The sequence below is a fragment of the Columba livia genome, chromosome 19, assembly GCF_036013475.1.
Source record: "Columba livia isolate bColLiv1 breed racing homer chromosome 19, bColLiv1.pat.W.v2, whole genome shotgun sequence".
NCBI lineage: Eukaryota > Metazoa > Chordata > Aves > Columbiformes > Columbidae > Columba > Columba livia.
In genome coordinates, this window is record NC_088620.1 from 2,440,382 (window position 1) to 2,457,121 (window position 16,740).

A 16,740-nucleotide genomic window follows, 5' to 3' on the forward strand; every position below is an offset into this window, starting at 1 on the left:
TGGTCTGTACACCTGCCAGCCACAAAAACCCATGAAAACCTGTTTTCTGCCACTGATGAGTGAGCGAGCGTTGGGTGTGAGAGGACAAGATCGGCTGCATTCAAAATCTTGAAAGATGTGGTCACCAGAAGCAATTAAGCGTAAAGAACACGTATAACGTAATAGACTTAGATGGCTCCCTGACAGGAGTGGTCATGTCTCTTATATAGCCAATAACATTTAAGATTTTTAAAAATTTTAAATATGGACCTCATACTTTTTTAGTAGTATATTGATATCAATCAGATCTTTTTAATTAAGTAGCCTGTACATCAAAAATTGGCATAAGTATGTGCTAAAGGCTCAAATGAAGATGGGGTGTGTGTATGTATGTACGTATGTATGCATGTATAACTTCTTTGGGCTAGAATTCCCGATTTAACATGCATTTAGTTGCAAATCAAAATGTTTTAATGGCTGTCAATCAGTAAGGCTTATTTTTAGGATTGTTTTGTGTTGTTTGGTCTTTGTGTTTCAGTTTTTTTGTTAAATTAGAATCACAGAATGGAAGAGAATCATCGAATGTCCCGCGTTGGAAAGGACTCACGAGGATCGAGTCCAGTTGCATGAATTGCACACAAGAAAAGCCCTTCCCAACCAAACCCAGGCCACAGCCCGGCCCAGCACCACAAACCGGAGCCCCAACTGGATCCCACCCCCAAAACAAGGTACCAGCTACAGCTCCTGAAGAAGGTGATGGATCAGAATGGGAAACATGAGCCACATCCACCATCTCCTTCACCCAAACCCTGGGAACCAGAGAATCCTTTCAGCCAAATCGTCACCAACTTGTGCTTTAAAGTTATCACCCAAACCCCCCAAAATCCACAGTTTCGCAAAGGTCTCCTGGGGGAGGTAACGAACAATCTCCACGAGTTTCTCATGACCTTACAGAGATTGCCATGACAACACCGCTTCCACCCTCCAAACATGGATATATTCATTTGCACCAGTGTGATTGAGAATAATTAGACAAGATTCCCCGAGCCGGGAGTCACAACCACCCGGCGCCTCACGGCAGCGGCGCCCAAGGTTCGAGGGGAGCAGCCTCAAATTTAAATGTAAGAAAGAAAAACCACAACACTCTTCAGAGCCGCGTGACCTAATTCATTATGAAGAATGTCAGTTAGCAAACCTTTTAAATAAAACATTAAGCTAGAGGTAATTTGAAGCCTTGTGGATTTTGTTTTACTCAATTATTTTCTAATGCTTCGACTTCCAAGAATAAATATGCAGAAATAAAAAGAAAAGAAAAAACCTAAGGGTTTCATTTAATTCTTTAGAAAAAGAAATGAAGACATTCGCGCTAAACCAAAATACTCTCGACAAAGCCAGAATTTTAATTAAAACTTTACATCCTAAAAGATTCTTCAAGGTTGTAATATCGGCTTCCACATTGTGTTTGCGAGCCCACAACTCACGTTGAAATAACCTGTGCTATGCGTTAGTAGAACTTATTTCCAAGACATATACTGACAAGTTAAACCAGGTTTAACTACTTTTCTTCTCCTTGTCCATAATTTACACAACCAGTTGCAATTTTCAGTCTGTGTGTTGGGAAGGGTTTCCCTTCAGCAGATGATCACGATGGGCTCTGCTATGGTTTTATTAATGCCAATGCTTGGGTTTTATTAATGCACGACAGTAAGAACGTGGTTTAGCAAGGCAGGTGGGAATATACAACCCAGTGAAGAGCAGTAGAGGATAAAAGCCACTGTTGATATGCACAGTCTAATATGAGGTTAATTAGGAAAGGGGGGAAAACAAAGAGGAGTTTGATGATTAGTGCTGCACATGCTCTTCTAGGAAATACTATAAAACCCAAAGAAATTCTATTTCTCCATGCTGCAGCCCTTCGTGGAGGTCGGGCTTATCTACAGAAAGTATCATTTAAAGAGGCTGGAAAACGTCACTAACTGCTGCAGCAGAGAGAACACAATTCTGCCCCGTTGATAGGGAACACTCCTAGGTATATACCCATCTGGAAGTATGAGGGGAACATGGGAAAAGACCAATCAGTTGTCCAACATGAGAGCCAACCCCGGTGTCCCGGTTAAACCCACCCAGGACACCCTGCAGAGGGGTCACCGCAATTCCAGCCGCCCCATGTCCCCCGGGACCCGCACAACAGGGACGGCTGCTGGTCACTGCTCAGCCCACACTGTGGGCCAAGCAAACACAGGCAAAGAAAGGGTCTTTGGGAGGAAAAAACCCCAAAATTTAGAGCTAAATATTTGATTTTCATTTGGCAGCACAAGCATTTTCAAGGGGACACCAGAGATTTGCAGAAACGTGCTTAACACGGCCCCGCTAGTAAGTCTAAGCTACATTCAGGAAACAAACCCAGAAGATAAAAGGTTCCATTCTGCCACCATACCTAAGAGTAAAATCCCTCATTATTTTGATTAATCTTCCTTAATGCAATCTTTCAAAAAATAAGAAGTGGTCCTTTGATTCCTCCCTGGGTTCCAGTGTCTCCCCTGCGGGCGAGCCGGGCACCAGGGGATGCCCAGGGCAGAGCCGACCCGCGTAATTACTCACTGCTCTAATTACCACATCGCGACCACACCCTGCGGCCACTTTGGGGGTATTCAAACTTCTCCTCCATGCCTCCGAAATGCGGTATTTCGTGTTGGCACAACCGGCGGTAGGAAGCTCAGCACCGCCGCGCATCCCACGGACGCTCCACCAAGAGCTTCTTTTCAGGACCGAAAACGACTGTTGGATCCATTTCTGTGCAGCAGAGGATAAACAAGGATTAGTATTCACCCGTTGGTAACAGGGAAACCCTGCAGCTAGAGGTGGAGCCAGTCGATGCCCGAACATCCAGCCTAAGTCGCCTGACGAATGCTAACGACGACTCCCAGCTTATTTATCTAATTTGGTTTGATTTTAAAATATTGAGTTATCTAACCAGACACAGGAAAAAGTCTGAAAATTCCCCACGCCAGTGCAAACTCTGCCATTTTATGACACTGTAATTCAATAGATACCTCTGAATCTCACTGATTTTTCTCAATCGCATTTGTATTGAGAAGTATGCCCGAAAATCTAAGACAAACGCTACAGCTTTTCAAAAGGACTGTAAATGCTTGAAAACTGGGTTCTACAGCATATGAGCCTTTCCGATTCTGACTGCGATCTGCAGCCTGTAAATATTTTAGTCATTTAAGCCAGTTACAATGTTTATTTGAGCCTATTTTTGCCAATCTATCCATAATAAGAGTCGATACCCGTAAAACAATCTTCTTGATTTCAGCAGAGTCTGCTTTCTGTGTTAGAAAGGGGCGGCTCTGAGCCGATACAACCAGTTTATAACAAAAAAAATATATGGAGGAGGGATGAAGTGAGCGGTAAAATGCACCGAGAGTTCAGGCAGGGTCGGGATCAGCCCCGGAACGTGCTGGTGCTCAGGGACACCCAAGGGTGCTGAGGTTGGACCATCCTGGGGCAGGACCCCCGGCCCAGCGCGGGTGCCGGGTCCCACTCCACCCCCAGCACCCAGGATGCTGTTACTGGTTCCAGCAATGCGGAGCCTCAACGGCACAATAAACGAGTGGTATTGGAGATTCGGGGAGGCTGACACTGAAACGGGTTTAATTCGGGTACCTACAAGGCGCTGCGGATGGTGAAGGTGATGCTGTGCCCCTTGGAAATACGAGACACGCCACCAAATATTAATAATTTCAAAGAGAGACAAATAGCTGAGAACTATGCGAGCCCACAGTGACTATCAGTACGGATCTGAAACAATGAACTCAACACAAAAAGCCTCCCTGTCTATTCCTGAAGCCACGAGGTACAATATTCTACCCCCCCAACCTCAGCTTTCATTTTAAAATTCATCCTTTATCAGCTTGAGTTGAGAAAATCCAGTAGAAAGGCACAAATGGATTGTGCTAGTAAGCAGAAAAACTGTTACATCTTCTGAATGTAATTTTGCCAAAAGCCTCTGCACAATTTTTTTTGTCACGCTTTGCATTATGAAGGAAATTTCTTTTTAGAAGAACAGGAGAATGATTTGCATAATATTCTTTGCAAGTTAATATCAGCCTCTGATAATGATCTCTGCATAATGCAAAAACGTTTGAGAAGACTGTTACAACACTAAGTAATCATATTTTAAATTATGTTTCCCTTTATAGAAAGGTGTTGCAAAAACACACAGACATGAAATCTGTCTGTTGAAGTCCCAAGAACCACCTGACCATCTTCCCACTATTCTACTGTTACAGATTGCAACACCGCCTTTCAAAATCTTACAAAACAAATGACGCTGCAACAGTCTGGCCTCGCAGAAGGCAGAGCTCTTCCTGTGCCCGTGCTCCGCACACCGCCTTTCACAACAGCTTCTGCTGGCCTGCGCGAGTTAAGCAAGGACCTAGAAATTAAGATGTAAAACCATTAAGATGCACCACAGCAATTAAGGTGGATTCTCCCCACCCGCACCGAGCGGAGGCGGCGGCACTGGGACATACCCCAGTTGCCCACGTGTACTGGTGGCACTGGTTTCTCTGGGTTACTTCTCCTGCCCGGCTGGGGGCAGAATGAAGCGGGAATGAAGACGCTGCCACCAGTGCCGTGTCCCCACCGCACACGGTGTCCCCTCCGGCGATCTTCCCGAAACCCCCGCGAGGGATTCGGTGCTGTCGGATGCAGGCACAACATCTCTGCTACCGCCATCGTTCATGCTTAATTAGGTCAGGAACTAAACATAAAGAGGTCCAGGAGGAAGCCGTCGATACGGGCGTGCCGAGCAGCATCCATCAGATGCGGGCACCGGCCGTTTCCCTCAGCCCCTCTCAGACGGGGGATGTGGGTGGGAAGATAATGCACTTGCATATTAAATGCTTAATATGTCACTAAGACTTAACAACCACAACCAAGTGGTTTAAACCTGAGCCAACCTTCCCTGAACTAAAATACAACTGAGAAAGGGATTCAGAGAGGTTCTCGGGACTGGCCTTGCACAAGGCAATCAAATACAGGAGTCACAGACTCCAATTAAGCAAAGAAAGACAACACGTTCCAATCAGTCTATTTCTCATCATTCAAACGATATAACAGTCTCAGATTTGGGGAGAGCATGAGGCAGGATCCACAATGTTGGTTTTGCTCCCAAGGGCATTGCCATGTGGTGCCAATGCTGGGAAGCGTCCCCAAGCGCAGATGTCCCCGGGCTGTGCCCATGGCGTCCCCAGGAGCACAGAGGACAGTACACGCAGTCCCGCTGGCGCTACCCACGTCTCCAACACACAACAGGGCATCATTCAGCCGGGAGGGTGGGTGGGCTTTTTCCCACCTACAAAACTAAGCCTAAAATTCAAATACCAGATCTGTGCAGTCAGGGCACAGAGAAAATACCCTCTCGCATGTCAGAGTGAGCTCAGCAACTGCTGAACTTGTAACAGAGACCTGTGGTCTCTCCTCTCCCCCACGAGTTCTGGTAACGTGCAGAAATAGTCCAAACCTGCAGAAGAGTCTCCACGAAGAGCAGTGTGGACACGAACCTGCCCACCTCTCCCAGCACCACACCAAAACTGAACCTTCCTCATGACGCTGCAGCACGGTGGTGAAGCCCCTAACGCTCAGGGCCACCAAGCAACGCAAGCAGCATCAGGAACTCGGTTTTCTTTGCAGAAATTACAAGCAAATCTCTCCTTTCCTTCCCCAAACTGCCATATCCATCAACACAGACGGGTGGCACCACCAAATGTAATTCATATGCCCCCTGGCCACTTGACCTGGACACCAAGAGGCAAAGCTGCTCCCAAACCCCAGCAAACCCCGCAGCCCTTGGCACATCACAAGGGTGTGGGAACCACCCCGGGAACCGCCCGAACCAAACGCTCCTATTGCTAACGCTGCACATCGTGTTTTACATAACATTTCTGTGGCCCAGAGGAGAACAGGAGCGGCTGGAGGGTGGGGAGCGGACGGCCGCTCATGGCCGGCGGTGACACAGCCCCGGCGTTGGGACGGCACGTGTTTGGACAGCACGGCTCCTCCACGGCTGGCACTCGGCACTAACTTGTGTTGCTTTACAAATACATTGCAATTAAACTGTATATAAACCGCTTTAAGAACCTAGCGGGGGAAATGCCAGTTTGGAGGTGCGAGGGCTGCATCTGTTTTTCAAGGCGGTATAAAAAAATCGCGGCTTTCACTGTATCAGACCTTAGAAACCAGCAGTGAAGGCTAATGAAATATTTTTGCTGTTTAAAATCACTTCAAAAGCAACCAACAGAATGCACTGTGGACATCACCTCTGCAGTGGTCCCTCTGTATCTTGTTGGTGGCCAAGCAGAAACAAGAACGCTCGGTGCTGTGCTGAGCTGTGGTGGGACGCAGGGCAGCAACAATTAGTGGTGTCAGTGAGATCTTGGTAAAAACCAAAGAGCTCTGGGCTGTGTGCAGAAATCAACCGACGCATGCAGCACAAGTGCTGCCAGGGCTGCTCAGCCCAGCCCGGCCCTGCACAAGGACAGGCCGTGATTTCATCGCTCGGTTCTCCCCCTGTCCCCCCCGCCCCAGCGCAGCTCCCTTCCAAAGAGCAAAAAGTTAAGTCCTCCCTTCTGCGTCGTTTCTTGCACGGAATCCAGATCAGTCAGCAAGTACTGCAGGATACGCCTCCCCTAAGGCCACTCATGGAAAAGACAACAGCTCGTTTGGGATCTTAAGGGGAAGATAAATGAGGAAGCTTCCTAAATTTGGTTGTAAAAACACCCATGTAGGTACCACGGGGCTCAGGTGCGCGCAGCCGCTCCCAAGGAAACACACAGACACTCGTCCAGGCCTGAGCGGGGGCTCAAGTGGGGACCCGGGTGAGGGACGGACACCAACATGGGTATTAGTGACAGCAGGACATCAACCAACCGTACCCACAACTGTGACGGGCTCTGAGAAGCAACAGCTCGAGATGACCCTGGATCAAGATGCCCCTGGTTCCTCTCCAGCTGGGGAGCAGAACGGGACAACACACCACGGGGTCTTCCCCAAACCGGTTCATGAATCATCAAGGATATAGGGCTAGAAATCTTAGCAATGCGGTGCACGGATATAGAAGCTGCCCCTGTGCTCAAATCAGCACCGCAACCTGGGAACAGAAGCTTTGTCACCATGAGTGGATCTGAAAACCCACCCAGAGCTGAGCCAGCCCGGGGGGCAACGCGGGGTCTCGGCCATCACTGCCCGACTCCAGGGTCACCCAGCCCTGGGCTGGACACATACACTGCAAAACCAAAGCACGACATGTATATCGGGCTCAATCTACATTTTCACAGCTGCAGAACAAAAAACACCAACCGAAAAAAAAAGAGAAAACAAACCACCCAACAGTCATCTGAAAGACCAGTTATTAGATTGCTCAAAATGACTTGAAATTAAATTTCCCCAGATTTTATTGGACTACTCGGATATTGATTCTGGTGTGCTGCTTGCTCAGTCTGCAACACAGAAATTCACCTTGCTAGAAATCCCAGCTGCGTGCCAGGCCAGGAGCACACGCATGGGAATATCTGGGGTTGCTTTGCTTTTTTCCCTCTTCCTTGGCCCGCAGTCGCCAGTGCACACCCATAAAATAGGGCAGGAATCTCAAACAGTGATTTCTTTGTTCCCTGCCTGCACGTCTGCCCCCGTGCTGAGACGGCCGAGCAGGGGAAGCCTCAATGCCCACGCAGAAGGAGCGTGCGGCGCAGATGTCGCATGTCCCATCCCCTCTCCAGGTGGTTGTCTCTATACTGGTCACCACCCGGCTGTATGTCTGAGGGCTGCTGGACCAGGCTGGAACCTCCCAGCCCACCCGTCCTCATGCTGGATCCCCACAGGACCACAGGATGGGATGGTAGAGATGGAGGTCGAACACCCCAGGATGTCCTGTGGGTCTCTTTGTCACTCTGGTGGGCTGGTTTCCCTTCCCATCCCCAAAGACACTTTGGCATAAACACTGTGGGTTTCACCATGGGCACAAAACAACACCCTGGGGTACACCCGTGCCAGCAAAACACCCCCAGTTCATCCGACCAGCAGAGCTGGGACACGGATGGGTCACACCCCAGCGAGCTCCCCCCCACTCCTTGTCAAATAAGATGATTTTGGATCCTCAACCCATCTTTTCTCAGGTTATAAATTCACGCAATGCCTGAACACTTGACACAAAACAACAACAGTATAAATTATTTTTTAACCCACATTTAAAGGGAATAAACCAATTAAATCCCAGGCTCTGCTGTGGGTAAACAGCCAGCTCAGAGCTCCAAGAAATCACCTCCATCGCCCCGGCTGTCTGACATCCAGCCCCTCGCAGAGGTGCCAGCAGCCCGCTCTGTGCTTCCCGAGGTGTGAACCCAGCCCCAGGAGACGGTCACCATCTCCTCCCGGCCCCTGCAGATGTTCCAGACCCTTGGCCTCCTGCCCAAAGCACCTCCGCGCACCCCTGGCCGCGTCCCTGCACAGGATCACACCCGCGATGGCACCACGAGCCGAGAGCGGAGCAGCTGACAGGTGACGGCTCTGCCGCTTCCAGATTTCTGGTTAGCTTTTTTTTTGTTAAATTCATGCTCACAGCATAAACGCAAGCTGGACTGGTATTCCACTCCAGCTCCCTCATTGGGATGTGCTCATCCTTCAGCTTTACAGCTCATCCCCTTGTGAGCCGCATCGCTGCCTCGTTAGCAGCACACCCACCCTGTTAACGAGCCAATGCCCCATATCCACTCCACGCTGGGAAGGACAGTTGCTCAGGTTTTTCACTAAAGGACCTGCTCTTTCCAACCCCTCCAGCATCCCAGAGGTGTGGGAGACACGAAGCTCTTGGTCAGCCCAGGGCAAAGCTCTGGAGAAGGTGCCCAGGAGCCAAGGGATGGGCACAGGGTGTTTGGGGTGGGTTTGGTGGGGCTGGAGCAGCCCTGGCCCTGCCGGATCCTCAAGTTGTCTGAGGAGTCAAGAAGTCCTGTTGTTGGATTCATTTCACAGCCTGGGAATTAGTCAATCCTTCTCTTTCGCCTGCAGGCTGGAAGCGGGGGGCTGGCCCCCATCCAAGTATTGTGTAAACTGCAAAGAAAAACTATTTAAAAAACCCCCAAACCAGTTAATTTGTAGAAATGCTATAATAGAGGAATGGGGGAAAGCTGAAGATGCAATGGCAAACAATTACCTGCTGTTCCCCCATTCCCTTCCTCCGAGAGACTTCAAAAGCGCTTCCCAAATCCCAACACGGCCCCTCTCGCGTTACACCCGGATACAGCCCAGGGGAGCGGGTGCTCCTGTGCTGCCCACGGTGACGGTGACAGCCAGGCCACCGGCATCCCCGCTGCGGAGCACGGCACCCACGCACAAGCTAACGCAACCTCCCCAGCTCCCACTTCTGCAGAAAGGCTTTTCTCCCTCTTTTGCTTCCCCCCAGTTCTTAAAATCCAATTATAGCACGACTCTCTCAGCAGGGGTCAGTGTGGAATAAGAATCACCAGAGTTAATGGACATAAGACCAAGAAAGATTAATGCCTAAATGGTTTCAAAAGTTGCATGATGCCAATTTCATTAACATTTTAATTGTAATGTATCTTTTTAATCTTCTTTCACACTAACGGTTTTATATGCTTCAAAAAAAGGAAAAACTGCTGACAACAAAAATATCAACACACCAAAATTAACAGACAGAACCGAGCGCTGTAATGGGAACTGAATGAAATGCAGAAAAGCGCGTTAATGATGCATTAAGAGTAGGAATTGTGCTCAGACGAGTCAAAAATGCAGCGCTGCAGTTGCGCGCCCTGTCTTTGACTTCCCCAGATATTCAGCACGACCCCAGATACGCAGATTTTAGTGGCAGCTTTACCAAAGGCATACACAGATCTATCAAAAGAAGCGTGTTTTAAACCTGGCGCTTCACATAACGGGATCAGGGCGACCCCGAGGCGGCTGCTGCCGCTCCCCTCGGCCGTCACCCTCTGCACCGAACGGCACCGACATCGCTGTCGCCGCCCCGTGTCCCAGGTGCCGTGGCCACAGCAGCATCCACAGACACGAAAGACACAGTTACAACTACCATGCAAAATTGTATTTAATCAGAAAGCAATTAAACCTAAGCAGCAATGTTGCATTAAGCACAGGCGCCTATGGACGATGTTCCTGTGTATAAACGGAGGGAGGCAGGAGAGGAGAAGATAATTGCAGAGCAGACAGATGAAGTTTCGAACAACTATTCATTGTAGAAATGGCTGAGTTAACGATACAGGTGCTTTGTTAGCGGTACAGAAGGTTTAGATTGGATATTAGGAAAAAACTCTTCGCAGAAAGGGCTGTCGGGCATTGAACAGGCTGCCCAGGGCAGCGGTGGAGTCACCATCCCTAGCAGGGTTTAAAAGGCATTTAGATGAGGTTCTTATGGACATGGTTTAGTGCTAGAATTAGGTTAGTTTATGGTTGGACTCGATGATCCTGAGGCTCTTTTCCAACTGAAATGACTCTGTGGTTCTATACCTGCCTGCAAGGCTGGGCTGCAGCTATAGGAGTGATGCACAAACCACAGTGTTTTACTTCACCATCCACCAGCACTTGTTAGCAGGGAGAAGAACTAGTCAGAGTGATATAAACCCTCTGTATAATCATTAGCACATCATAAAATGCTCATGAGACTGTGACTCCAATCATAACTACAACACAACATAACCAAAAAGCACATTATCCTGCTCAGGTTCAGCCCTGTGAAGGTCGCTGGCCTGGCCCTTCCGCCTCTTCCCTTGGAAATCAAGTCATTTAAACCACTTTCAAACACATAAACCCTCACTCCCCGTATCTTTCGGGCACCTGGCCATCACCTGCTGCACGGCACGCCCTGCAACGCCAACCCTTTATTTATCCACCTGCATGTCACCTCTATGCAGCATCATCCCTCGGGAGCTCAGCGCCCTGGAAAGCACCGAAACATTATCCCTCCTTCGCCGCGTCACCACTAAACCGCATCTTCCACACCATCTCTGCGAGGAACTATGTTGTTTCCAAACCCAACTCCTGTTTTCCTAATGCTTCACATAATCGGAGTGTAAATGTTTGTCCTATGACAGAGAGAACTGGCATGTAAAACACGTACCCCCGCACAATATATATATATATATAACCGAGGCTGCCATATGCTTCCCCAGTGGATGCCACGCTGGGAACGCGCGCGTGGAGCCGAGCCAGCGCTGGCACCCGAGCACGGGACCCTTTCCACACAACCGAGCCCACGAGCCTGACTAAGCACAAGCTCGGCCGTATTTAACTTGCGATTCTTCGCACACGTTATTCTTCACCGCGCCGCCAAAATTCGGCCCCCGGACACCCAGGGATGAAAAACATCCAGCTCCTCTCCCCACACCGACAGGTCCAGAAGAGCCCTGATCGCTACGAGTGAGATGCTGCAAAGAGGATTTTTTCCTTCTCATAGTTTTTTGGGTTGTTTTTTTTTTCTTTTTGCAAATGATTAATAGATCCTGATATTGGCTTTATTGCTGCGGGGATGACAGTGCGAGGTGAAGTATTTAATCTCATGCCGGTGACTATATATGGTCACTCTGATGGAGTCACGTCCCTCCCCTCACGCTCGGCTGCCCTTGGCTCCTGGCACCGGCCCCCGCAGCAAAACCGGCCGAGCCGCAACCCGCCACAATAACCACGTTCCTGGGCTCGCTCTCCCCCTTTCCCAGTGTTTTTTGCTTAAAAAGATGTATCTTAAATTGGGAGAAAAAAGAGAGAGAACACACAAACTCTCACGGAAAAAAACCATCATTTTCAGAGTGCTCTATAGAGAATTGTTGCATGGGGAAAAAGAAACCCCGTGAAGTTACTGATGTTTAAATGCACAGTTCATAATCGCTTAAAGATAAAAAAATAATAAACCCAATCCTTTTGTGAAACATACATCAATTTATTCAGCCCACACACCAGTTTGTTATCGGAGGGTAGTTTGTGGCTGCAAAAGCAGCAGCAATGATTTCTGCCCCCCCACATCCACCCACCTAAGGGAAAAAAAAATGCACTGAAATATTTGTCTTCATAGGAAAAGAAACACAAAAATGTACTTGACATGCCATTTTTTTTGTTTTTAAGAAGTCCGATGTGATGACCTCTAAAAAGACCGAAGCCAAACCGCGGCGTCTGTGCACAGCCCCGGGGAGGCACAGAGCACAAGAACGTGTGCCGAGCGCTATTTATCTTCATCTTATGTCACTGAGCCGCGAGCTTTTGGGGGGTCCCGGTCTCCGCACCAAATACATCATTGCTCCCACCCCCAGCAGCCCCAACGCCTCGGGAGATGGGGGAAGAGCCGCTGCCGTGCATGGGATGCAAACACCAGCGGCCCCCCCCGTCTGTCCGTCCACCCACAGGGCAGCCACAGCCAAATCTGGGACCCTCGGCGGGATGAAACCCCCCAGCAGGGAACAGGGGGACGTTCCACACGCTCTCCTCATCACCCAGGGCTCGAAGCCGCAGGCTCCGTCCCAGCAGTCCGGTTTTTATTACCTCCGTCCCCATTTAGGAATAAGCACATGACAAAAACGAGCGCAATCCTGCCCACCCGGGGACTGCGGCTCCTTCCCCGGGATCGTGGCATTTTAGCAAGTTTTCCCTTAGCAGCAGCATTTACGGATACGCCGGCTGTAAGATTTAATACTTTTAAAAATTTCTGTTCTTCCTCCAAACATTTGCTTAAAAACAAGTTGAACTTATAAAAAAAAAATAAATAAAATAAACCGCTAATGAATCACAGTTCCTAGCAAATGAGCAATTGCAGTTGACACAATGAATTATGCCTGAAGCAAGCTGGGAAACATATTTTGCAAATGATCTCATCCACAGGCAAACCTGGCATGACACTTGATTTGCTAAAAAAGACACAAAGCCTGTCAAAATTCCTGTCACTCCGCAAATAAAGTCAGGTAGAAAAAACCAACAGCCTCACCCTGTTTTAAGCATGCTTCACCTATTTCTCAATTGCTCTACAGCCTTGATTTAAAGAAAACCCAACCGTACAACACCCTGTTTAAGGTGTGCCCATCCCGGCCGGGTGCTGGGGGCATCAGATCTGCTTCCGCTGCCCCAGGTGGAGGATGGATGGGCTGGGAAGCTGCTCTCGGTTGGCAAACACGGGCTCGGTTTGAAGGCTAACTGCAGCCAGGTACAGCGCTCTCTCTGTCCATTAGGTACGGCAGGGAACTCAGAATTCAGCTTAATTTCCTCCAGTTGAATGCCTGTATTTTATTTCTCTCATTGCATTCAACTAAATTCAAAGAAACGTAAGAAAATAAGGGAAAAAGAAGCAATTAAAGTGCAGCCTCGCCCTGCTCCTCAGCATCCCTGGAGCTCCCTAGGAACGGTTCCTTTTGCCCCAACACAGCCCACCCAACTTCCCCACCTAAAAACCTGGCCCTGAAAACCTGGGAAAATCCAAACCCTGAGCCTCCTTCTAACCCTGTTTTGTCAGGCCTGGGTATTTTTAAACACAGGCACCGTACAGAGCAAAGCGAGAGCGGAGTCACGTCGCCCTTGCGCAGGTTGTTTCGCTATGTTTATCCCCGATCCTCGCCGCCCTCCGCCACGCACCCGTTTCAGCACCAGCACGTCAGTAAATGCAGCACATCCCCGCAGAGCCCTCCCGAAGGCCTGGCGGGGAAATGGGACTTCACACACAGCCTAAAATAAATATTTCCATTCCGAGGCGAGATGGTTTGCATCCCCGTTGGGTAAGCACACACCAATTTGGAGGCTTCTGCGAAGCAAACCCAGACCTCACCGAGTCGAATGGGCTCTTGCGGGGGATTTCTTGGCGCTTTTTTCCCAAGCGGGAAAGCCGCTTCCCATCTCCTGGCACCTCGGCTTGGGATTTGAACCCAAACCTAGTCTGGAAAGACTCACCTAGACTTTGCAGCCAGCTCCTTCTTTTTTCTGGATTACTAGCAGTAAGGATGCTCTACACCTCCCGCGCCAGTAGCATAACTGCCCTGTGGGGATGCCGACCTGTTGAGAGGAACCAAAATGTGTCTCCCTACCCCAAATCCAAGGAGAGTCCCTGGGGAAAGCCCAGAGTTACGGCTGGGAGAGGGAAAAGGCTTCCACATTACAAGGGGGCACTGCAAACATCGCTTCCAAAATAAGATAGAGCATCAACGCACGCTTCTTATTTAAAGGTGTCCATCTTCAAGGAAGACAGGGGGGACTCTGGGTAAAGCCTAAAGAGACATAACGACCAAAACCAGCCGGTGCGGCTGCTCCAGCCGTAGCGAGGGGTCCCATCCGTGCTGGGACAGGGAACGTGTCCCCAGGGGCCACTTCAAATGATGCCGAGACCTCCCGCTTATGCATTTACTGACTTGCACCCGACTACTTCTAACATTCTGCCAGCCTTGGGAGCTTTGACAGAAACCCATGCCCAGCCTTTAGCATTCAAATATAACAACTTCTCTCCTGTGAAGCCTTAATCACAAGGAGGAAAAACCCCAAACCCACAGTAGTTATAGCTACAGAAGGACATTTATTCTCAGGAGTAGGAGATCCTTAATTATTTTATATTTGCTGCTTACTTCAGATCGAACTTTTATTACCTCCATTATCCACACCTTGAGGTCACAGACTTATTGCCCTGGGCTGGGTGAACAACATCAATTTAGCTAATAAGCAGTGGCTCAGCTTTATTCTTTGGAGTTGAAGGGTTTTATTTATTAGCAAGCTATGAATAAGGCAGGTAATTTGGGGTTAGCTGGGTCTGAATGCCGTGCCTGTGAGCAGGGCCAGTTCCCTCAGCCCCCCCAGCACCCAGTGGGCACTGGGGACCTGGGAGGGTTGCACGGCGGCCGAGACGCCACCGAGAGGGCAGCAACCATTCCCATTTGTTTACCCATTGCGACTTATCCTACTATTTAATATTTCAGCTGGAGGAGGTAACCCGGCACGCCAGCCCCTCAATTACACGGGGCGCGAGGCAAACATTTGGCAGGCACCAAGCACATCGAGCTGCCCGCAACCTCGCAGATGCCTCCTGAAAGCAGGGTGGGGGGGAGAAAACAAGCGAATATTCAAATTAAGGACGCAGCGGGTAATGGAGACTTGGCTGGAAGCGATCCCGCGCTCTGCCGTGGGTCGAACGGACGAGCCCGGCGCAGCACGCGATGTGCTGCTGGCGCTTTATTTTCCTACAGCAGGGAAGATGTTTGGAGAAGTCCTTGAGCACAGCAAACGCACTTTAAGTACAGCAGGCTGCAGACTGCAGCAGGCAGGGGAACGCGCCGGCGCTCGGGAAGGCGCTCACCCAATAAAAACCCAACACCTACCCCAATTTTTCCCCGCTTAGACACCAAGGAGCAGGTGAACACCCGGCCCCTGGCCCACAGACGGGTCTCGTGTGGCAGGATGGGGGGACGGACACTCGTCCCACCGCACAAGGAGGGCACCGGGCACCCCGGCGACCTCAGGGATCCTTCCCGAACTCCGAATTCAGGCGTTCGGCCGGGTTTTATTTTTTAATATCTTCCCTTTCACAGCGTTTTCCTCCCCTGGGAGAGAAAGTCCGAGCCTGTGTCTGCATTTAGCCATTAACAAATAAAACATCCAGCCAGCACCGCAGCCTCTTCAGAAAGGTATTTCTAATAATAACCCCATTTCCCACATTTCGTGCAAGACTTGAAAACACAGCAGGAACTGACCCAATTCACCCCCAGACGCCGCGTCCCAGGGCCGGGGGGGACCCGGCACCCCTGGGTCACCCCTGGGTCACCCCTTCCTCCTCCAAAAACACCCCCTCGCACCCGCTTTGGCTGAGCCCGCCCCTCCCCCGGGTAACCGCAGTGTGAGAATGCAAGATAAAGGTTAAAGAAAAAAAAAAGGGGGGGTGTGGGGGGGGGGAGGCGTGTTCCCCGACTTTTAATATTATGTGTTTGGGGTTTTTTTTAATACTTATTAAAATGGAAGGCGGGGGGATGCCGGGTGCGCCGGCCCGCGGATAACTGCACCGGCACCCCCCGCTCCGTGTTCCCCGGCCCCCCCGCCCCGCCGGGTCCCCCCTCACCTGCGGGGCTCCGGCCCCATGGACGCTCGCTGGGCCTAGCGGCGGCGGCGCGGCGGGCCCGGCGGCGGCGGCAGGAAGTGGTTCCGGCCGCTCTCTCTCTGGCGGACTTGCCCTGACCTCGCCCAGCAGCGCCGGCACCGCGGCCGCCGCGCAGTGACGGCCCCGCCGGGAGCGGCAGCGGGACCGGGCCGGCCCGCTGCGGGGGACACGGGCGGCGGCGGGAGGTGGGACTGGGACCGGCCCGGCCCCCCCTCCCCGCCGTGGGTCCCACCTCCCGCCGCCGCCCCTCGCCCCCCCGGGATGGCCCCGCGCGGGGAGGAGGGACCGAGGGGGCGGGACCCCGGTACAGACACCCCCCGGACACCCCCCAGACCCGGGGCATCGCCGGGCACGGCCGGGGCACAGGGGCGAAACCTCTGATATTCTATTTGATATTATTTTATTTTATTCTATTTCATTCTGGTTTATTCTATTTTGTTTTATTCTATTTGGTTTAATTCTATTCTATTCTATTCTATTCTATTCTATTCTATTCTATTCTATTCTATTCTATTCTATTCTATTTATTTTACTTTATTTTTCTTGTATTTTATGCTTCTTTTATTTCATTTTATTGTTTCATCTTTGATTTCATGCGATTTCCTTTCATTTCCTTTTTTTAA

The 16,740-nt window shown here is 50.2% G+C and overlaps 1 protein-coding gene across 2 annotated transcripts in view; it reads right to left on the reverse strand.

Moving 5' to 3' along the window:
- The window catches only part of NACC2 (NACC family member 2), a 71,406-nt gene that overhangs the window by 36,546 nt on the left and 18,120 nt on the right, over nucleotides 1-16,740 (reverse strand). Inside the window, exon 1 of one of the 2 annotated variants that reach the window (XM_065035567.1) lies at nucleotides 16,079-16,350. The exons of the other annotated variant lie outside the window; for it this stretch is intronic. The gene's annotated coding sequence lies outside the window, so the exon portion shown is untranslated. Of the gene's footprint in view, nucleotides 1-16,078; nucleotides 16,351-16,740 lie in introns of those variants that run through there. 2 annotated transcript variants of the gene reach the window in all.